This window comes from Oncorhynchus gorbuscha, linkage group LG09 (assembly GCF_021184085.1).
Source record: "Oncorhynchus gorbuscha isolate QuinsamMale2020 ecotype Even-year linkage group LG09, OgorEven_v1.0, whole genome shotgun sequence".
Classification (NCBI taxonomy): domain Eukaryota; kingdom Metazoa; phylum Chordata; class Actinopteri; order Salmoniformes; family Salmonidae; genus Oncorhynchus; species Oncorhynchus gorbuscha.
In genome coordinates, this window is record NC_060181.1 from 60592298 (window position 1) to 60617032 (window position 24735).

Below are 24735 nucleotides of genomic sequence, written 5' to 3' on the forward strand. Positions count from 1 at the left end.
CCAAGATTGGGTAACGCACAGGAAATCCCGCCGTTCTTCTTAAACCCAATTGGCTACCATATTTTATTTCCTACATTATCATTCGCCAGTGTACATGTCAGTCATCTTCTGACGAATTCCTTTCCTGTTTATGTTTCTCTCAGTAATATGGTGACAAAAAAAATATATGGAGCCAGGAGCTATGCTGTCCATTGATAACCGTTAATGTATACAAGCGTTCTGCAGCCACTGGATTTTAAACATACTCTTAAATTATTTCCCTTACCTCTCAATTTAGGTAATTTATGCCTATCCTAAATTTAAAGCCAGCTAGTGTAACTGTAAACCAATTAATCTGTTGATTAAGATTTCAGTGCAGGTCGACCCTTGGTTTTTCAAAATAAGATGTGATGGATGCATTTGTAGCTAGATGCTTTCCTTGTGTTGGCAGCTGAATAAAATAGATTGGCCCAATGTAGATGTCAGTTTTCACTAAACATAGTATCGATTGTCAACTGTTCATCACAGTGATTTTGACAGTCTGTCAGTAGTTGAGATTATGGGTGCGTTCGTAAATTCGCGCAGAATAGCTGATTAATTTACGAACGCTCAACACCTATTGAATACGGCCGGTGTCAGTAAACGCCGGCAAAACAGTGTAAATAAATTGTCGTCCGCAGCACAGTTACCAAAGCTCTGGGATAACAGCTCTGTTAGAGCGAGTACAATGGTCAGAGTGATGTGTTCTCTCATTTGTGTCTGGAAGTAGCTAGCAAGTTAGTCAATATTAGCCAGTTCGCTTGGGTGCTTGACTAACGTTGTGAGGTCAGAACGCTCGGATCAACCCTACTCCTCTGCCAGAGCGTTCAGTGAACCCTCCGAGAGCGAAACGCTCTAAATTTACGACCTCTCAGAGCGCTCTCTGGCACAGAGCAGACCCTATGCTCAAAAGCTAGGAACACCAAAAGTAGTCAAACATCATTGTACACTGTTATACTCTATGTACATTTAATATTTGTCTTTTTCTAATAAGTAAACTGTTCATTTATATAATGAAGTATGGCTGTGGTATTTTATGTTCATATTGGAAGTGAGGTCATGCACTAAAGGTGACCTTTCTTACAGTAAGAATAATACATTATACCATACTTGTCATCATTCCTAAGTAAATGTCATTTCCACCTTGTTTATATCATGGAAGGTAGCACAGAGGTCCTTCAAAAATACTGGTAGTGCATTAGGCAAGGGAACAATAAATAAACAGCTGCTATCCAGTTCACTACTAGTGCTTTCCTATAAAGTGAGTTATAGCATGTATCTAATTTTTTATTAACTATCTTGTACATATAATGCAATATTGGCAAGATTGCGTTGAAATTGAATATAATTGTGTTGTATTGCCTTTCCTCTTGTCTGTGATGCAAGGCCCTCACTTCTTCTCCAGAACATTATTTGCGGTATGTCAGTTCCTCACAGAGTGCGACCAGAGTGGGGCCATTTCTCTCAACCTTCAATTCAAACTTGGCCCATTACAAGCAGACTACAAAAGCACTTTTCTGGCACTCAGGAGCTCACGCCAGTGAATGGTGGGATATTTCCAATCACTCTGCTGTCAATCCAAGTGTCAGGTAAACATAGGCCTACGGAAACAGCCTTTAGAAATTCTTGCAGCTATGTCTGTCTGTCTTACTCCAGTCCACGGAAAGTTATCAGCAATTTCAACAAAGAAATCCAAGTTAAAAGGGAAAGTCAAATATAGATCCTAATAAGAGCAGACATCTAATCCAATATCGTAGAAGACATGAGAATGCCATGAGCAGACTAACTTTTCAGAGCAATTACCCAGTGGGAGTTTTGATGCAACAAGGAGCAAGCTGTTCAATACAATGGTCTGTATAGCTCTGTACAGTTCCATCAATATTCAGTTTATCTTGTAAATATATTACAGTATATTTACACCAAATGTAAGTTGAATTAAATGGCATCACATCTTTCACTACTGTATTTTAGCACTGCAATTGATTGCGTATTCAGTAACAACAATAGCTTACAGTGGGTTAAAGAGGAAAATGAGATGAGCACAAGGTTAAATGATGCTGGATAAGATTAATCATATTAACTAAAGCAGACAACCCCTGTAATATCTGTCATTGTCCAGAATTAAGCATTGAGGCAGAGCGTGTTCTTGGTCAGGCAGGATGAAAAGAACAGGATCAAAACTCATATTAGCGTATTGACAGTTGTGTCATGAGGGCCAGTCCAAGAGAGAGGTGACCCCATGGGGAGAAACTGCTCTGCTGGAGACACCTTGTGGGACACTGTAAATGGCGCCTCAGAGGGAAAATGTAAAATGGTGAAAGGAGGGGGAATTGTGGGTAGAATACCAAATGGATCTCGATTACAACTTTGAGAAAGGCATGAATATGGACACAGAAACATTATTCTGGTTTTCTAGGAGTCACTCGGGTTCAGCTGTGGAGCAGGAGGTCCAAAGTCTAGGTACCCACTGATCTCCTGTATTGTAGCAGGTTGGACGTATTCAGTGAAAGTCACTCACTGATAGTCATTTACGCCCAATGAAACCCAGTTTACTATATCAAGGGCAAATAACACAGGCCTGCAATGTACACAACAGCCTCCTCTCAGAACTTGAAAAAGGGATATATTCTGGAATGATGCCCCTTTGGAAAAAATAATCATATTTCTTTCCATTTTGAGTATAAAATGTTCCTTCATACTTCCTGGGGGAGAATCATATTCAAATGAATTCCAATCCATCTGTGAGATCAGCCTGTGACCTTTGGGTCTATCAATAAACAAACCGATTTGGTAAATGTAAAGGAATGCTAGATCTGTCAACATCTTGCAGCAAGCCATGGACACTCCCCCACATGATTTCTTAAAATGAGTTTAAAAAATGGCATTAACTTTATTGTAGGTTTGTTCAGCCTGAAGGTGACAGTAATAAATCAACTTTAAGTTATGCTCTTCCTGATGTAACAACTTCCAAATGGAAAGCTACTGTGCACCGGCTTTGACAACAGCATCATTCCGGATAACCTAGAGCCACACCAATCCACATACCGCCCCAATAGATCCACAGATGACGCAATCTCAATCGCACTCCACACTGTCCTTTCCCACCGTGACAAAAGGAACACCAATGTGAGAATGCTGTCCATTGACTACAGCTCAGCGTTCAACACCATAGCGCCCACAAAGCTCATCACTAAGCTAAGGATTCTGGGACTAAACATCTCCCTCTGCAGCTGGACTTCCTGATGGGCCAGGTGGTAAGGGTAGTCAAGAACACGTCTGCCACACTGATCCTCAACACTGGGGCCCCTCAGGGGTGCGTGGTTAGTCCACTCCTGTACTCCCTGTTCACCCACGACTGCGTGGCCAAACACGACTCCAACACCATCATTAAGTTTGCAGATGACACAACAGTGGTTGGCCTGATTACCGACAATGATGAAACGGCCTATAGGGAGGAGGTCAGAGACGTGGCAGTGTGGTGCCAGGACAACAACCTCTCCCTCAATGTGAGCAAGACCGAGGAGCTGATTGTGGACTACAGGAAAAGGGGACAAACAGGCTCCCATTAACATCGACGAGGCTGTAGTGGAGCGGGTCGAGAGTTTCAAGTTCCTCTGTGACCACATCACCAACGAACTATCATGGTCCAAACACACCAAGACACTTTTTTCCCCTCAGGAGACTGATAAGATTTGGCATGGGTCCCCAGATCCTCAAAAAGTTCTACAGCTGCACCAATCGAGAGCATCTTGATCAGTTGCATCACTGCCTGGTAATGACAACTGCTCCGCATCTGACTGTAAGGTGCTACAGAGGGTAGTGCATACGGCCCAGTACATCACTGGGGCCAAGCTTCCTGCCATCCAGGACCTATATACTAGACGGTGTCAGAGGAAAGCCCAAAATATTGTCAAAGACTCCAGTATACCAAGTCATAGACTGTTCTCTTTGCTACCGCACGGCAAGCGGTATTGGAGCGCCAAGTCTAGGACCAAAAGGCTCCTTAACAGCTTCTACCCCCAAGCCAAAAGAGTGCTGAATCAAATGGCCACCCGGACTATTTACATTTACAGTCTCCACGGAATTTCCAAACACATATCCCTTGTGTGTGCATTGTTTGTACTCAACATGTCAAGGTTATTTAAGTGTTTATTTATCATCCCATAAATTATTTGTAAATTCTCATTCTTTTGGGGTTAAGGCTGAACTATTATAACTATTGTGGCTGCAACCTGGACTCAGGGGTAGATGTATCATAGTAGATACAAATCTGGACACCCAAATTAGCATGATATATTATGTTTGGTATGGTTTGTATTAATTTGTGAATGTCCATCATCCATGTCATATGATATGTTACAAATTACAATTAATAATATGTTATTGCAATTCCAATTAGTTGTTATTAACATTAGCTAAGTGGCTAATGCTAACATTAGCTAGGCTAGGGGTTAAACGCCCACATCAGTAGAAATCCACTTTTTTGAGCTTACCCATGATGTACCCATGATGTTGCACTACGATTTAAGTCAATAAGTCATTGTTTTAATCAAAGTAAAATATATTTGGGCTTGAATGCCAAATCCGAACTGCCCACTTCGTGTAAATCCTTGTGAATGCTGTATCTTTCCCTATGATATGACATACAAATAGTTTTCGGCCTACATTTAGTTTCAGGTCTGGGTTTTATTTGAATGTTCCCACCCACCAGCATGGCATTGTTTATTAATCAGAAACAGCTGCAAAGTTCTTCCTCTTTGTGACTGAGATGAGCAAAACAGCCTTGTGTCCAATTGGCTGCATGAGCCAGGGAGCAAATATAAAATAAGGTGTGGTTTTTGACCCTCCTGTTTTTAACCAGAAAATTACAATAATTAATTGGATAATTTGTTGAGGTAGTCTGTAAACAGAAGGAAAAAAAAAAAAAATATATATATATATATATATATATATATATATATATATATATATATATATATATATATACAATATCAGTCAAAAGTTTGGACACAGCTACTCATCACTTACTCAAGTTATTTTTTAAATGTTTCAAATGTATTTATTTGACCTTTATTTAACTAGGCAAGTCAGTTAAGAAAAAAATCTTATTTACAATGACGGCCTACCCAGGCCAAACCCGGACAATGCTAGGCCAATTGTGCGCCGCCCGATGGGACTCCCAATCACGGCCGGATGTGATTCAGCCTGGATTCAAACCAGGGACTGTAGTGACACCTCTTGCACTGAGATGTAGTGCCTTAGACCGCTGTGCTACTCTGGAGCCAGCTAGACCGACATACATTGTAGAATAATGGTGAATTTAGAGGGGAAAGAAACACACACCTATTTAGGCGAGGTGCTGGCTAGCGGAGTAGAACACTTTAAAAAATATTATAATAGTGAAGACATCAAAACTATGAAATAACACATGTGGAATCAAGTAGTAACCAAAAAAGTGTTAAACAAATCCAAATATATTTTGTATTTGAGATTATTCAAAGTAGCCACCCTTTGCCTTGATGACAGCTTTGCACACTCATAGCTCTCTCTCAACCAGCTTCACCTGGAATGCTTTTCCAACAGTCTTGAAGGAGTTCCCACATATGCTGAGCTCTTGTTGGCTGCTTTTCCTTCAACCTGCGGGCCAACTCATCCCAAACCATCTCAATTGGGTTGAGGTTGGGTGATTCTGGAGGCCAGGTCATCTGATGCAGCACTCCATCACTCTCCTCCTTGGTCAAATAGTCCTTACACAGACTGGAGGTGTGTTGCGTCATTGTCCTTTTGAAAAACAAATGGTAGTCCCACGAAGCGCAAACCAGATGAGATGGTGTATCGCTGCAGAATGCTCAAGTGTGCCTTGAATTCTAAAAAGATCACACAGGAAAGCACCCCCACACCATCACACCTCCTCCTTCATGCTTCACGGTGGGAACCACACATAAGGAGATCATCCGTTCACCTCCTCTGCGTCTCACAAAGACACGGCGGTTGTAACCAAAAATCTCAAATTTGGACTCATCAGACCAAAGGACAGACTTCCCACCGGTCTAATGTCCATTGCTCATGTTAAGCAAGTCTCATCTTATTATTGGTGTCCTTTTGTAGTGGTTTCTTTGTAGCAATTCAAACATGAAGGCCTGATTTACGCGGTCTCCTCTGAACAGTTGATGTGTCTTTTACTTGAACTTTGTTAAGCATTTATTTAGGCTGCAATTTCTGAGGCTGGTAACTCTACTGAATTCATGCTCTGCAGCAAAGGTAACTCTGGTTCTTCCTTTCCTGTGGCAGTCGTCATGAGAGCCAGATTCATCATAGCGCTTGATGATTTTTGCAACTGCACTCGATTCTTGAAAATTTTACAGATTGATTGACCTTCATGTCTTAAAGTAATGATGGACTGTCATTTATCTTTGCTTATTTGAGCTATTCTTGCCATAATATAGACTTGGTCTTTTACCAAATAGGGCTATCTTCTCTATACCAACATTAAGAAGGAAAGAAATTGCACAAATTAACTTTTTAACAATGCACACCTGTTAATTGAAATGCATTCCACGTGACTACCTCATGAAGCTGTTTGGGAGAATGACAAAGTGTGCAAAACTGTCATCAAAGCAAAGGGTGGCTACTTTGAAGAATATAAAATATATTTAGATTTGTTTCACTTTCTTGGTTACTACATGATTCCATATGTGTTATTTCATAGTTTTGATGTCTCCACTATTATTCTACAATGTAGAAAATAGCAAAGATAAATAAAAACTTGAATGAGTAGGTGTGTCCAAACTTTGTTATTGAAAGAAAATGATTTTTTTGTCCATTAAAATAACATGAAATTGATCAGAAATACAGTGTAGATGTTGTTAGTGTTGTAAATGACTATTGTAGCTGGCAACAGCAGATTTTTTAATGGAATATCTACATAGGAGTACAGAGGCTCATTATCAGCAACCATCACTCCTGTATTCCAATTGCATGTTGTGTTAGCTAATCTAAGTTTATCATTTTAAATGGATAATTGATCATTAGAAAACCCTTTTGCAATTATGTTAGCACATCTGAAAACTGTCGTGCTGATTAAATAAGCATTAAAACTTCTTTAGACTAGTTGACTATCTGGAGCATCAGCATTTGTGGGTTCGATTACAGGCGCAAAACGGCTAGAAACAAAGAAGTTTCTTCTGAAACTCGTCAGTCTATTCTTGTTCTGAGAAATGAAGGCTATTCAATGCAAGACATTGCCAAGAAACTGATGATCTCGTACAAAGCTGTGTACTACTCCCTTCACAGAACAGCGCAAACTGGCCCTAACCAGAATAGAAAGAGGAGTGGGAGGTCCCGGTGCACAACTGAGCAAGAAGACAAGTACATTAGAGTGTCTAGTTTGAGAAACAGATGCCTCACAAGTCCTCAACTGGCAGCTTTATTAAATAGTACCCGCAAAACACCAGTCTCAACGTCAACAGTGAAGAGACGACTCCAGGATGCTGGCCTTCTAGGCAGAGTTGCAAAGAAAAAGCCATATCTCAGACTGAGATAAGATGGGCAAAAGAACACAGACACTGGACAGAGGAACTCTGCCTAGAAGGCCAGCATCCTGGAGTCGCCTCTCCACTGTTGACGTTGAGACTGGTGTTTTGCGGGTAAAATGGTAAAATTGCATGATATGATAGCATTGCAAACCCACTCCCCCCGTCACCCCAAGATGAATGGTTTTGGCCACTAAAGTATTTCTTCGTTACGTGCTTCACTGCTTTGTTTGGTGTAACGTTCGCTAGAAACCACAAGTGTCTATCTAGATAATGAAAAGGCACCCACAAAAGAAAATTCAAGGAACTTATCAAGTCATTTGCGGCGTGCATGATCGTGAGCAAAGTCATTGTAGACTATCATTCCACTTCCCATGTGAGAACCATGAGCACAGGCTGGCTTGGCTTTGATGTACCAAAGCCTGCCAGCAGCCTAGCTACCAAAGATTACACTGTGTCCATTACAATGTAGAAAAATGCATATCAGCTATCTATCAATAGTTATCCATATTAACGGCACATCATCTCATAGAAATAGATCGTCATCATCTATTTCTATGGCAGATTTGTGGCCGCAATTAATGGAAGATATCAAAACTTTGGAGATAATAGATGGTAACGTCTAAAATAGGCCAGTGGCTTCCGTCTGTTTAAATCCAGTCCCTAAGGTTAGGGTTAGGGTTAGGGGTAAGTTAAATGGTTAGGGCTAGGGGAAGGGTTAGCTAACATGCTAAATTAGTTGCAAAGTAGCTCAAATGTAGTTTCAAACTAATTAGCTCAAATGCCAAAGTTGTCCTTGATGAGATTCAAACACGCAACCTTTGGTTTGCTAGACATTCACGTTATTTGTTATAAGTAACCTTCTGTCTTATGTAACCGTACCAAACGTAACATATCATACTAATTTGAGTGTCCCCGATTTTCATTTACTATGTTATGTCTAGTCTATGAGACCAGGCTGGTGATTTACAATAGCAGGCTTTGGTCTTTCATGAGTGCACTTTTTAGAACTGGCTTTTTACTCTCTGCCATTCTTGATTTGGTGCCATTGTGGTTAGCCTCTGGGCGGAGTGGCACCACTTGATTGATGATGCTGACAGAACGTTTCTACCAATAGACAGAGAGGGCCCAAATAGCTACTAATCGTTGTTGATGTCCCTACATCCAACTACTGTCCTTCATTCTGTAAATTCATTGTAATTGATCTGACTTAAAAATATAACTACTTTCAACACATTAAATAATTTCAATGTCAGATATGATACCACAAATTGTGATTAAACCAAGTGTGAAATGTGGGAATCATTTTACCGTAAAGCAAGCAGAGAGATCACTGTAACATCAAAGCTGTTCTCCAATAAAGTTTAAAAACATGTAATAATAATTATTATATTATTGAACCTTTATTTAATTTAACTAGGCAAGTCAGTTAAGAACAAATTCTTATTTAAAATGACGGCCTACATCGGCCGAACCCGGACAACGCTGGGCCAATTGTGCGCCACCCTATGGGATTCCCAATCATGACCGGTTGTGATACAGCCTGGATTAGACAGCTAAATTAGACAGCTTGAATTATTTGCCTTCAACTAATGCAAACTATTTAACAAGACATGATATACAGGCAGATGTGGAGTTCCCTTACAGAAAGGAGACCAAATTAGCCCTGCTCTGACCCTTTGATAGCAAGCTTGTTGGTATTAAACACCAAAATGGCCTACTTATGACTTGATTAAAGACCAGAATCCTTTTATGGTGTTTTTTCTTAAGGGGTACATCTGTACGATTCTAAATAACATTATTACCTTTCCTAAGAAATGTACTGTCACTGCATTATATGAAAAACAAAACACTGACGGCAGTCCACAGAGAACAATTTGTCAATCCAAGGCCCTTAAAACTACACTAGATGAATGGGCCTCAAAGTAGAGTTTGGGGGTTGGCTAACAACAACAACACCACTCTTGCCTAAAAAGAATGTGACGGAATGTCTTTAGCCCCCGCTGTAGTCCCTGGAGAAACTTCATGGTTTCACTCACACAATAATTAACCTAAAATACCCCCAGTAGCTTAACTTATACAAGCATACAGAACACACAGTGCAGTGGAGCAAAAAAGTATTTAGTCAGTTGTGCAAGTTCTCCCACTTAAAAAGATGAGAGGTCTGTAATTTTCATCATAGGTACACTTCAACTATGACAGACAAAATGAGGGAAAAAAATCCAGAAAATCACATTGTGGGATTTTTAATTAATTCATTTGCAAATTATGGTGGAAAATAAGTATTTGGTCACCTACAAACAAGCAATAATTCTGGCTCTCACAGACCTGTAACTTCTTCTTTAAGAGGTTCCTCTGTCCTCCACTCGTTGCCTGTATTAATGGCACCTGTTTGAACTTGTTATCAGTATAAAAGACACCTGTACACAACCTCAAACAGTCACACTCCAAACTCCACTATGGCCAAGACCAAAGAGCTGTCAAAGGACACCAGAAACAAAATTGTAAACCTGCACCAGGCTGGAAAGACTGAATCTGCAATAGGTAAGCAGCTTGGTTTGAAGAAATCAACTGTGGGAGCAATTGTTAGGAAATGGAAGACATACAAGACCACTGATAATCTCCCTCGATCTGGGGCTCCACGCAAGATCTCACCCCGTGGGGTCAAAATGATCACAACAACGGTGAGCAAAAATCCCAGAACCACACGGGGGGACCTAGTGAATGACCTGCAGAGAACTGGGACCAAACAAAGCCTACCATCAGTAACACACTACGCCGCCAGGGACTCAAATCCTGCAGTGCCAGTCGTGTCCCCCTGCTTAAGCCAGTACATGTCCAGGCCCGTCTGAAGTTTGCTAGAGAGCATTTGGATGATCCAGAAGAAGATTGGGAGAATGTCATATGGTCAGATAAAACCAAAATATAACTTTTTGGTAAAAACTCAACTCGTCGTGTTTGGAGGACAAAGAATGCTGAGTTGCATCCAAAGAACACCATACCTACTGTGAAGCATGGGGGTGGAAACATCATGCTTTGGGGCTGTTTTTCTGCAAAGGGACCAGGACGACTGATCCGTGTAAAGGAAAGAATGAATGGGGCCATGTATCGTGAGATTTTGAGTGAAAACCTCCTTCCATCAGCAAGGGCATTGAAGATGAAACGTGGCTGGGCCTTTCAGCATGACAATGATCCCAAACACACCGCCCGGGCAATGAAGGAGTGGCTTCGTAAGAAGCATTTCAAGGCCTAGCCAGTCTCCAGATCTCAACCCCATAGAAAATCTTTGGAGGGAGTTGAAAGTCGGTGTTGCCCAGCAACAGCCCCAAAACATCACTGCTCTAGAGGAGATCTGCATGGAGGAATGGGCCAAAATACCTGCAACAGTGTGTGAAAACCTTGTGAAGACTTACAGAAAACGTTTGACCTCTGTCATTGCCAACAAAGAGTGTATAACAAAGTATTGAGTTAAACTTTTGTTATTGACCAAATACTTATTTTCCACCATAATTTGCAAATAAATTCATTAAAAATCCTACTATGTGATTTTCTTTTTTTAAATTTATTTTGTCTGTCATAGTTGATGTGTACCTATGATAAAAATTACAGGCCTCTCTCATCTTTTTAAGTGGGAGAACTTGCACAATTGGTGGCTGACTAAATACTTTTTTGCCCCACTGTACATGGCAACTATGATGGCCAGTGAAAGTTGTTGAGTGTTCTTAATGGGGCTACTATAGGAGGAAGATTTGTAATGCTTCAAGACCTACAATGCCTTGAAAAAGTATTTGTCCCCTTTCTGATTTTCTCTATTTTTAATACTGAATGTTATCAGATCTTCAACCAAAACCTAATATTAGATAAAGGGAACATGGGTTTACAAAGAACAAAAACAAAGTATCCTTATTTGATTTATTGAATTAACAAAGTTATGCAACACCCAATTCCCCTGTGTGAAAAAGTAATTGCCCCCTTACACTCAATAAGTGGTTGTTATACCTGTAGTTGTTGATCAGTCTCTCACATCACTGTGTGAGGAATTTCAGCCCACTATAGCATACAGAACTGCTTTAACTCAGTGACATTTATGGGTTTTCAAGCATAAACTTCTCATTTCATGTCCTGCCAAAACATCCTGGGATTAGGTCTGGACTTTGACTAGGCCATTCCAAAAATTCTAAATAGTTTAGTTTTTTTGCCATTTTCATGTAGACTTGATTGTGTATTTTGGATCATTGCCTTGCTGATGACCCAGCTGCGCTTCAGCTCACAGATTAATAGCCTGACATTCTCCTGTATAATTATCTGATTCAGAGCAGAATTCATGGTTCCTTCTATTAAGGCAAGTTGTCCAGGTCCTGAGGCAGCAAAGCATCCCCAAACCATCACACTACCACCACCATGCTTGACCGTTGGTATAAGGTTCTTACTGTGGAAATGCAGTGTTTGGTTTTCCACGGGACAAATGCGTCCCATGTCATCCAAAAAGTTATACTTTTGACTCATCTGTCCATAGAACATTCTTCCAAGAGTATTGGTGTTCTTCCAGGTGCTTTTTTAGATATATTCAGTCAACCTTTTGGACGAGATGGGTCCCATTATGCCTGGCGAAAACCAAACACTGCATTCCACGGTAAGAACCTCATACCAACGGTCACGCATGGTGGTGGTAGTGTGATGGTTTGGGGATGCTTTGCTGCCTCAGGACCTGGACGACTTGCCTTAATAGAGGGAACCATGAATTCTGCTCTGAATCAGATAATTATACAGGAGAATGTCAGGCCATCCGTTTTCTTCCTCCCTCAACATCCCCCATCAAACATGATCCTAGTTTTTGGTCATGATTCTATTTTTGATTATATCTTGAAGACAGTAATACAACTTTATTTCAATGCCAAACACTATGCTTTGCAGGGTTTGTGCAGTCTTTGTTTGGTCAACACACAATTTCTTTAAGCTAGTGCATGCAATGCACTTCCAGAGAAATGACAATTTTTATTCAATCTTTGTGCCTCTACGAGAAGGCCATTTTGTTCTCTGCAGAGAGGGGTATTTATAGAGGCAAGATATTCAGCGAAGGAGCTTGATCCGCTCTGTGTTCTCACTCCTGTGGAGCAGACAATTTCACTTTGCAGCAGCGTCCGCAGCTCCAGCCATACCATTCCATCAGCATAAATGCCTCAAAAACACTTACACACAAAGTATACAGGTGAGAAAAACACTACTTCAGTGGGACTAGGAATGTTTTTTTGTGTTTTTCTTTTTTAGTTGTGCTCCCGAATTGTGACTTCTATTTTATTTTAGACTTATTTTCTATTTTAGACTTAAGTGAAGACTATTCGAATGGAAATTGTTTTGGTTTAGTTGTTGCGTTTTCCCGGTCATTCAGTAGAATGGCGACACAGAGGAATTATTACAGAAACAGCCTTCAGGCATACCTAAGTCTAATGATAATGGCACTCTCAATAATAATGGGGTGCACATTTATAAGCAGTCTCTTTAAATACAGAACATCTCAGAATATCAGGACTCACCATGGAGAGGAACGGTTCATTCAAACACAATTTCACCTGACCAATTCTCTTGTATGAAATAATCAATATCCCACACTTAGGCCTCTACAATAAGAATCGCTTTACAGATACAATTATGGTTGTCCTCTCTCTGCCAGAGCCACTGTCAACTGTGTCTTTTAATTCTGTAATCAGTTGCCAGCAGGACCCACTATCGCCGTCTGCAACCCGCGCGCCAGTCAATACAGACATCCCCAAACACACACAGGCTGGTTTTGTCAAATGTTTTATTGAGTATAGACATCTGGGCTACTGTAAAACATGCATTATCTCCGGAAAGAGGAGAGGAGCAGGTCGCATTGTCCCTGCTGTCAGCTGTGTCAGGCCTGGCACCAGTGATGGAGATTAATGAAGTATCAAGAGAGTAATACGCTTCTTCAAATGCTCCTACCAAAAGCTGTCAACGTTTAGTGGACCTTTTCTTTGGCAAGGGGGACTGTATGGAATTCTCCTGAACCAAAAACAAACAGGGATAATGTGGCAGAGTGGGCAGTAGGTAGGACTGAGCCGACCTGGCAGGTATCAATCACAATCTCCAGCTTCATTCTGTCTAAAACAAAGAAGAGGAATTATCTAACGGCACAGTCCATTCTGGTAGCCAACAGACTGTGACGGAGTCACTTCTTAGTCTTGGGCTGGTTCGGCGTGTTGAATTTGAAAAAGATGACGTCTCCGTCCTCCACAATGTAGGTTTTCCCCTGTTGTCTGTATTTCCCCGATGCCTGTAAAACAGAGAAACACAACACATAATTAATGACAGTAATGAAAAACAAGAAATGGCTATAAATAGTAAATTAGCAATGAACACACGTGATCATCTCACTCTTTCCTGAAAACAGCATATACACACAGTCATGTTTTATTCATGGGGTGACTAGATTCCCACTGAGTGAACAACCCTCTTCTCTGTCAATTTCCATTCATATGTACAAGTAAAATGTTAATAACGCTCTTCATTATAGCAACCTCATACTTCTCAAGGAAACAAAATAAGTTCCAACATTTCTTTTGTATACATTAGATGTGTTTGTTCCCCTTCCCGGGCAAACTCAAAATAATTGACTTGAAGTGCTAATACGGACGGGTTTATGCATTCTGGTTCTGCACAGAGCACAATTAATTAGAAGAATCAATGTCCCTTTAAAGGCTCAGGAGACCATTTAATCCAGACTCTATAGCACCAGAAACACTGCTTGGAGGGGGGGGGGGGATCAATGGCTATTTGTGATTCCAGAGTATGTATTAAACCAGACACGTCTAACTGGTTCATTTGCACTTGAAAGCAGCCATCTGGAGGAGCAAGCTTGGCTTAAGCAGATATGATTACTAATAATGTGATATCCCTGTACGCTGGCCTATTCAAACAGCCCATTCCCACAACTGACATGAACTAGCATTGGCCTTAATGCTGCAGTCAAAAATGCTCCATGTCCACATATACACGAGGGAACGGGGATTGGAAGGAGAGCATGCAACAGGACCTGAGGCTCTGACGTCAGGCTTCTGTAACAATCATGTTCAAACCCCTAGAGCCCTGCACATTTCACCCTCTCCTGACACTTTAGGAACTAGTAACCAGAAATACATTACAGAGGATTTATACACATTTTTTTTTAAAGAATTGAGGTGAAATATTATTGAATTATTCAAATGTTTTGGTCATTTCCAGATCCCTATAGGGTTAGTAATGTAGTGCATGGATATCTGCCAGACAGAGGATTTGGAGATCTACTGGGTGACATTAGGAGTCAGTATGCCAAGCTCTCACTCCTTGCCAGTGCTAATCATACATCTCCTGCACAGGATTTAGGAGGGATTACTGTCTGATACTCATCTAGAAACTCTGTGATCTCCACTTTGTCCACATCCCTAATGGTTTAATCCATATATTCCATTGGTGAAACAAACTTCTCACTGTTACTTTTAGACCTGCTGCATTTTAAAACAGAAACCAGGCCAATTTCAGGTTAAAAAGTATCCAATTACCACATGGTTTGATGTCATCAACAGCTATTGGCTGGTGGTCAAGTTCAATCGTGTTTGAAGCTTAAGTACCACAACTATCTACATAATAGGACTGTGAAGGGCTTTGTACCCACTAATAACAGATGCCAGTCAAGGTTCTGGAGGTAAACCAATAGAGGCACTTCCTCCAGACACGTGCTAACCACTGACACGGACAGATTCATGTCCTGCTGTGTCAAGGGCAGGACCATACAAGACAAACCAACAGCATCAGACGCACTAGTCACGGTGGGTGTCGGGAAATTGCTACAATCCATTGTGTGACATGGAACACTTTGGAATGTTGTTCCTTGCCCTGAGCTTTCTTCTGAAAAAAGAAAACGCAAGACCCAATAGCGTTAACTCGACCAGGCCCGACAAGAGGTGTTGTAGTTGAAGCCAATGTCTTACAGTTACCCTGAGCATTTCCATGCACTCATAGACTGCGAATAAAAACGTTTAATGATCCAATGCAGCCATTTTTATCTCAATATCAAATCATTTCTGGGTCAAAATTAAGTACCTTGCTGTGATTGTTTTAAATTAAAATGGACAAAAAGAAACAAAACTGGCTGGGACTGTAGGGGAGTGGTCTGAGTGGGGAGGGGCAAACTCAAAACTAGCTGTTATTGACCAAGAGATTTGGAACTATTTCTTATTGGTCTATTAACCAATTTACCGCCTGGTGATGTTACCAGGCAGGCCAAAACTCAATCCTAACCAAACAGGCTGAGATTTCAGGCAGTCTTTTCAAACAGCCCTTACACTAAAAGGGCATTATCATAATTTTCACAGTATTATTCCAACCTCATAGTGTGGAAGTATGTACAACCACAGGCAAATCACGTTTTTGACTGCACTGGGCCTTTAAGTGCTCAGCGACATAACCTGCTGTATTTATCGTAGAGCTATTGTCTTCACAAATTCACCATGAAGTACAGTGATTATATTTGACAGAGCAGAGCCCATTTAAAAGCCACATCCCAGTAAAAAGGTCAAAACAAACATTGGCAGTTACATTGGCAGTTATAAAAGAAGATATGCAGGCCACACTTATGTGCTGTTCATCCGTGAAACAGTCCTTGTGTAAAAAAAAATGTCACACTTTATTTAACTTGCCCCTTTATATCGCTGTAACAGTGCTGCTACAGTGGCTTGGGGATTTGGCGGCAAAGAGTGTAAATAAAGCTAACGGTGTGCTCTAAAGATGTGACTGGTTAACGCCTGGTGGGGTACCGAGAGCTTCCTCTGAGCGGCTGGTCTGAGGTATAAGAAAGGCCTACCATGAGCCTGTTAGAGCAGATTGGGATAAAGATATGTGTAGCAGGAGTAGAATTGCAGTGTTTAGAGACGGAATCAGTTGGCTTGTCAGGTGCGCTGGCGGAGTGTGTGCAGTAATTTCTTCCCCTGAGTAAAGGTGAAGAGCATTTGCAGTGCGAGCGGTGTGGTGACTGTCAGCTCCACTGATCACAGGAGACTTCCCTCATCTCCTGGCGCACCCCGACGGCTCACCTTGACAGCGTTCTCACTGCCTCCCTCTTTAAAATCCTCAAATTTCATTACTTCAGCCATAATGAAGCCCTTCTCAAAGTCCGTGTGGATCTTGCCGGCTGCCTGTGGAGCCTTGGTTCCTTTCTGTCAGGAGGAGGAAAGAGAAAGGACACACAAGGTAAATTAATTGTTTTGGAGAAGATGGATTACAGCACAGGACTGACATGCTGTTTGATAGGGGGATGGTGAAGTGAGCATGGCTAGGGGGTGTGTTGGGGGTTATTCTTACCTCGCTCCTGATTTCTGGATAGCACTACACACCGTTGTGCATTGGTAGAGCAGCCTTGAGGCCGATAAGGAGTCAGAGCTGCTATCAATGCCCACCAGCAATTTCTGATTCCCATTCCAGGGTGCTATTGATTTCTGTCCAAGCAATCTTGCCTCATTGTGGGTTGCGACTTTGGCCTCAGGTCGTCAGAGAGCGAGAGGGGCAGTGTTGCAGTGGGAGAGACACTATATTGACCTGGCTGTATCATACCTGACCATTTTGAAATAGAAACGTTCACTATATTTTATATACAGTGTATACTGTCTGCATATGTATTTGTACATATTCTTACTCCTCTTTGTCATGTTTGAACTTCCTCAAAAGGTTTTCATAGCACAGCAGATGATTGAAGGGCAATGTAAAAGTTCCCTTTATGGAATATACATTTGAATTGAAACGGAACATACATTATAATGGAATAACCATGGAAAATATCAAATTGATTGTTTTAGATGTCCATTCCGAGTACCAAAAACAACTGTTTTCCCTAACTGTTTTATAAATTCTTTCTACATTAAATCCCATTTAGCGCTAGAAGTTACAACTGTCTCTGATAAAATACGCAATTTATATGCATTGAAATAATGCTGGGGGAAATTGACAAATGACCCAAATAAGTGACATTCCTGCTCTGCATCATTATGACTTGTGCCTGTCGACCTGCTCTCCCTCTCTCCCTCTCCCTGCTCTGTAGCACTGTGCCTCGAAACTGTTGAGCAATTTTAATTATGTATATAATCAGGTTGGGGTCAACATATTTCATGCCAAAAGAATGATGTGTATTTAATGACTCCAATACATTACCATCCCTATGCAATCTCATTGACGGAGTGCTTGTAAGTTTAACTACCATTAATCAGCATCAAGGTTTGTCTAGGTGGAGAAAAATAGATTAGGGGATGATTTTGTCCTATGCCACACTACAAGAGGTACACATCATAGTAGTTAACAGCTATGCAGAGCAGCCTGATAGATAATGGTCACCTCGAGGCTGCCTAATAAAGCATGCTAAAGGGCTTAGCAGCACCACGTTACAGAGTGCAGTTTTTACAATGTAAGATGTATTGGGTTAATATAGTTACTCACCGATGCTTACCAGACTAAATGCCTCTCACACACAATCAAGGCTAGCCATACTCAGTTATGTCAAAGGAGACAAGCCCACAGGAGAGAAAGGCTTGGAGGACTTCTGTTACTTTCCTAAACACACCGAGGACATCACTCATGGCTGGGAGGAGGTGGCTCATATATTATTGGCAATCAAAAACTTTAAGCTCAAAGTCGTCTTTTTCTTAAGAACGTACTGTACATACTTTCAGTTTAGCCAGTTGTCTTAAACACTGCTCACGTTACTTACATGTGTTAGGATGAACCAATGCATCGGTATGCTACTCCTGACAGGTAGAACACATTATTAGGACGGCCCTTAATCCTTTTATTCCCTCTAAAACATTTGCACAATACCAGTGTGCCGAGCCAACATCTGTATCGATGTCAATCCGCCTGTGATTCAGTGTCACCCAGGCTCTCGGCGGGCTCAGTAAACTGAGACACAGGGAGGAGGAGCCCCCAGCAGGGCCCACAAATGGTCAAATGAAAAGCCACATCAATTTCAGCACAGACAACCCCCGTCACACAGATTAGGCAGGCACAATGCTAGGGCCCCTTATCTCCCGCGGCAGGAGGAGGGCAGGCAGATCTGCACTGGATGGAAACATTCTCAGGACGTAATGGGCAAAATCAATTGTTGCCCTCCTCAATCAATGTAGCCCCCCACTTTCACTGTTCAGCAGCTCACCAGTAATTGAAGTTATCCTTGGCCTGTAATGACTAGCTAAAGCAGGACCATGACAAAGTTGAAAGTGGCTGATATCAGGCTGGATGCCAGCAGGGTGGAACGGCTCGCGGCGCGGCCAGCCGCTGGGACAGGGTCTTACCCGGATGGTCCACGCACGGACCTCGTCTGGTCCAGCTGTGAAGAAGTACTCCAACTGTAGGGCTCCATAGCCAGCCTTGATGATCCTTGTCAGAACGCTGTCAGAATAAGCAGGGTGAAAGCAATATCAATTTTCATGTTGTTCACGGTGCTGTAAATGCTAGGTCATTTAGGGTATTTTAGTATTGCTTTGATTCGTAGCCACCTCTCTGGCAAGACCACATCAATCCCGGCATATAAACTCATTAAATAAATAAAATAGGATCACTTCGTTTAACATAGAGCATTTAATTCTCCAGTGATTTTTTTGGATTAATTGGCACGCTTGCCGTCTCATTTAGCACCTTTAAGAATTCATCCCAACGTCTCTCAGAGCTCGGGAGAAGAAAAAAAAATCTGCTGTCACAATTTCTCTTCCTCCATAGAGGTTTTCACATATGAACAATACACCCAAAATGCCCAAGTTATAATTATACCTGTAGATGACAGATGACAGTTAAAAACTTCATTTAGAAGAAAACCCTTGGACTGAGTTGTTCCCGTTAAGAGAGGGATCCTCGCTTTATAATGGTAATTACTCTCCCATTTATTATTCTATCAGCGCATGTAATTAAAGGAGTGCGTGGAGGGCACAGTTGATAATAAAGTGTGGGGAGACTGAATGCTAATTAACCTCTGAGCCTTGTGCTCGGTGCAGTACTTCTGAATCTCCTCTTCACTCATGTCCTGCAGGACACTCTCCACTCCTCCGCTGAAGGGGATGACCAGCGCCCCCGGGGTCATGACTGTCCACCCACTCCTTGATTTTCACCAACCTGGACAGTAGACACAACAACACAGACAGGATGGAGCTTCGTGGTGTTGGTGTTGACTGACAGAACAGAACAGAGTAGCGTTTGTTATCCGTCGGCTGGCCTATGCATATTCATGAGAGAACAGCCCGGCCTGTTTACCATGCCGTTTCGGAACATTGCCCTGCCAAGGTCGCCCTGCGATTGCACAGTTTCACTTTGTTGCTAAGTTTCGGTTATTAACAAGTTCCCAGTTCAGGACTACGTTTATGTGACATTATTATATTATTATTATGTCATGTGTAGGTATGAAAGAATACATGCAATGACATCCCATTAAGAAAAAGCAGATTGTTGACAATTATATAGTTAAAATGGCAATGTTTTACCCTAAATCCATCCTTACGGTTGGTTGAATCTTTACTGTAAAGGACAAGTAGATTTATTTCAAACCGTTAGCACCCAGTCCAATAATTGGTCTAAGGCCTGCAGGATGGATGTAAGTATAGTGTTCCCACTTATGAACATCTTAGTTATTCACTTCCCTTAAAGCCGTTTTAAGAGGTTTTTCTGCCCTGTGACTCAGCGGGAAACCTGACATTGCAGGACAAAGATATCCTCACAGTTAATGGTAACTCTCTGCCAGAACAATGTGGGAGGGGGTCGGATAATTATGAGATTAGCCCCACACGCTTTCAGCCTGGCCTGGGATTGGACGAAACCCAACGAGCAGCATCACACAGACCCGTTTTAACACTTTGGGCCCGACAGAGAGAGCTCCCAGACTTGATTCTAAAGGCCCCTGTCATTATCTGTAATCCTACTTTCCTGTTTAAAAACCTATAAATCAAAAGGCAGGGAGTGACCGCACAACCTCAATGCCACAGCTATTCCAATAACAATGTCAACCGTTTATCATCTCGCTATTGGATCACTGGTGCAGTCAAATCAACTCTAGTGTATTTCTACCGCTCACAGCTTACAACAATACAATCAATGCTAAATATGGGAAAAGAATGACAACTTCAGGGAAATGTCATAGCAGCGGTTGCTTGGATGCTTTTTTTGATCATTTAATTTATCTTACTGAGTGATGCCAAAATTCGCTTCTTACACCATCAATGGATTCCCTCTGCAGTAAACATAACTATCTATCTAGAACCATCGCCTAATATTTCCCTTCCTGCTAAGAGTGAGGCTGTGATGCGCTTAAACGAGAGTTGAGGATTTGACAGCCGCCACTATGAGCTGGCCACCACTTCCCATGAAGGGAAAGAAACAACATTTAGTGGAAACCTCCAGCTTGAAAGCTAAGGAGATGACTGCCTCTCCAAGAGGGGAAAAGAATCCAATCTGGGATAATAACAGCTGTAGCCTGTCACTTTTCGGAGCCCAGCCGTCTATTGGCTGGCAGATTATTTGCATTCCTCAGGTATCGCATTCTCTACAGGCAGCCGAATAATGATTCACAAATCACTCTCCCCACACCAGTCAAGGGCTGTGATCCTGTGAATAGACCATTGTACCTGCGACTGTAATTGGTGAAGACTTGACAGAAGCGAGCTTCGCCAGCCAAGTAACAAAGAGGCTCTTGGTGGAGCGCTGAGGGATGATTTTAATAATGCGGATGCCGAGATGGAGAATGTGAGCGCCAAATGAGCACGAGGGTCCCTGGGTCCTCGCATCGAGTGACACAGGAGCAGACAAACACCTTGCCACGGGAACAAGGTACACCCCCTTCTCCCAACAGAGGCAACGCAGCACTGTCAATTAAGAGATTTGATGTTCTGTCAACATGACTTCTCCGACCAATTTCAGGAACTTCACCACTGTCTAGTCACGCCACTTTACAGTAGCTACATCCTCTCCAATTATTTGTGTGAGAACGCGTCTTGACAAATGAATCGGGTAAATGTTCATGCCAAAACATCAAGAATATTGCTCCTCTCCAAGAGGCTATTCCATCACGCATACATTGGTAAATAATGACATGCAAAGTGTCATGTGATGTCAGTCCGTCATGACAGAGTCGGACCGTGCAGGTAATAAGTGAAAAGTTGTCTGCACTCAGATGGGTCCATGTCCTGTATCTTTAATGCGCTGACAACTTGATACTGAGTCTGGGCCATCTGTCTCAACTATGCACTCTACAATCTAAGCAATGCCGAGCTTAATTCATCAGAAACGGGCAAATAAAATGTATATTCTATTGTCGAAATGTTTCACTTTCAGTATACAGTTTACACAGTGTTGACTCAATCCAAGAATGCTTCAAAGTACTCGTACTATTTGAGAAAAAAAACATGTTTCTTAACATGCTGTGCAATTGAGTTCAAATGTGTTGTTTGTAAAAGCAGGGTGACCACTGTCAAAGATGCCAAAATATCAAAGTAGATACAATACATTACTGGGGGAAGAGAACAAAAGACTGTGAAAGAAAAGACACTCTGTGTGTGTGTGTGTCTTGTCACTGTCCCATTATGCCTCAGTATAGAGTGCCATCTCTCACAGCTCTGCTAATAGAAAGATTCAGCACTTTCAAATCTAGATCTCCTTCTCTGAACAAATGACGCCTGAAATTTTTATTCTTTTTATAATGGAATTTCAATGGCCTTCGCTGCAAATCTAGTGGAAATTTTTGCATATCAAGTAGGAAAAATTGAATGTTAACCACGTTTTAATGTGATTAAGGGTGACAGGGACATTATTTCTGCTAATCACTCACCGGCCTAAAAGCCTCAAACAAGACTGGGGAACGAGCCAGGTTTCTGCTGCTTTTCCTGCTAGTCTCCTAAAACAAAGTATGTATATATATCCCGTATATAATCATTTAAAAGCAAATATAATACATCAATATTTTCTTTAAAACCAGCCTCCAACGATTTCTATTTCTAAATGTATTTATTTTAATCTCTATTCAACCTAATATATATTCATTAAATTATGCATATTTCTGGTATGTCTTCATAATACTCTAACAGTATTTTCTTGCGGTCATGTTATTTCGATTATTCAAAACAACCACATCCTAAACATGCTGTTATTCGATACCCTAATAGCCTTTTTTGTGTGTCGCCTACATATTTTATTCCACAATAAGCCGACAATACCTACACATAAATTAACACAGGTTATTAGCTCTACAATACACGCCTGCAGCAATTACAATACGTCTGTCTATTCAACGGAACAACCTATGGTAAAGTAATGACAACCTACTAAAAACAAAAGAGCTTCCAACACACAGTAGGCTGGAATGAACACTTCCCACAGGGGTGTCTTGTCTATTTGTCTTGTTCTGTGAGAGAATCCTGAAGGGGGAATAATTCCTGTGTTTCCGCCTGCCTGGGGCTGCCCTGGGCTTTGTCACAGCTTTGATCTGCTTAAACGACTCAGGAGGGAGGACACAATGGGAGCTCCTAAAGTACAGGTGCAGTTACCTGAGCCTGTGACCTGGGCCTGTGTCTGCCGTGCATTCATACGGACCGGCTTCATTATCACTGCTTAGTCAGGTAAGCCTGTAAAAAGGTGAGGACAAAGGGACCCAGCACCTAGGCCCAGAGTGGCCTCCTTTCAGATGCAATTGAATGCTGACAGGACTGAGAAGTAATCCTCTAACAATCTCTCCCTCTCCACTACTTCATTACTGACCCACCCACAGGTGGACAGACACACAGCCAAACAAAGCTCCTCAGCACTTGAACCTGGATAGCACGCGCGCGCACACACACACACACACACACACACACACACACACACACACACACACACACACACACACACACACACACACACACACACACACACACACACACACACACACACACACACACACACACACACACACACACACACACACACACACACACACACAGCTAAAGGATTCCCCATCTGTCTGCTGTTGCTGCTGCTGGCTTGCATGCCATGCACCAACTAATACAATAACAACCCAGAGGCTTTATCCCCCCCCCCCTCTCTGTTTCTCAGTTCCCGCTGAACGCTCTGGAGCACGCAGCATCTCGACCAGCTCTCCACCCCTCCTCCCTCAGTGGAGGGGGGAGATGAGAGGTATGAGCTCACGGTGCCGTTTGAGGCTGGGAAGTCAGGGGCTCTGTGGGACGCTTTTCATCCTCCCAGTGGTGCGCTCCTGTGAGGACACGAGTGCAGAAGCTCTCTGCTCCTCGTGGCCACGGCTGGATGGAGAGGCGAAGAGAGGCAATACATACAGCCCTGAGAGGCAAGCAGCCAGCACACAACCTCAGCCTCTCTCACTGCTTTCCTCACATCACAAGCAAATATTGTGAACTTGTTTCCCTCTTCACGGCTGAGGGGAGCAGAGCGGTACCGGCACAATGGGAAGAGGCTTAATTAAGAGCATCCTCTTGCTCTCTTTTCTCAAGCTGCACAACAAGGCCATGCTAACAACAGGCTTTTTCAATTGTTTTTTTCGCTAACAACTTTCTTTCATGAAGTACAAATACTTGAAAACAAACATAGATCAAATCCATAGTGAATTTGGCTTTATTGAATGAACAAACACTCCATAAAAATACAAAAACTAATATCACGATCAGAAATTCAAACAGTAACTCCCAAGAGTACATCCTACATCACCCTAAATAATTCTCTATACGGGGCAGCAGGGCTGTCATTCATTGCAATTGACTGCGAGCAAGAACACGAGGGGGGAGAAAGTCATCAAGATGTGACAATTGTGACAAGAGCAGGCAAAGTGTAGCGCAAGCAGCAGAATGTAAAGCGGTGGATTTCTCCATCTCTCCCTCTCTCTTCCTGGATGACAGCTTAATGTGTACCACATGCAATATTTATTCTCATCTTGTGTCAGACTGTCTACCCGTCCAAGGGAGTACAAAGAATGGCACTTATTAGAATAAAAGCAGAGGGAAGGTAATCAAGGACATATGGAACATCAGCCAATCATGCACCCCCCTCCATCACCCCCCCCCGTTTCCTTTTTCCATTCATAACAGTTCAACAATCACTCTGATAACAAGCTTTCAGGAGCTGTATGTGGCAACACTAAATTCATTAATTTATCTCA

At 42.0% G+C, this 24735-nt stretch overlaps 1 pseudogene across 1 annotated transcript in view; it reads right to left on the reverse strand.

The window, feature by feature from the left end:
- Positions 1-13333: 13333 nt before the first annotated feature.
- LOC124043868 overlaps positions 13334-24735 on the reverse strand; it is a 43141-nt pseudogene continuing 31739 nt past the window's right edge. The window contains exons 8-11 of the transcript XR_006840392.1: positions 19556-19697; positions 18884-18980; positions 16640-16762; positions 13334-13845 (exon numbers count right to left, since the gene is read on the reverse strand). The product of XR_006840392.1 is annotated as an obg-like ATPase 1 (transcript). The remainder of the gene's footprint in view (positions 13846-16639; positions 16763-18883; positions 18981-19555; positions 19698-24735) is intronic.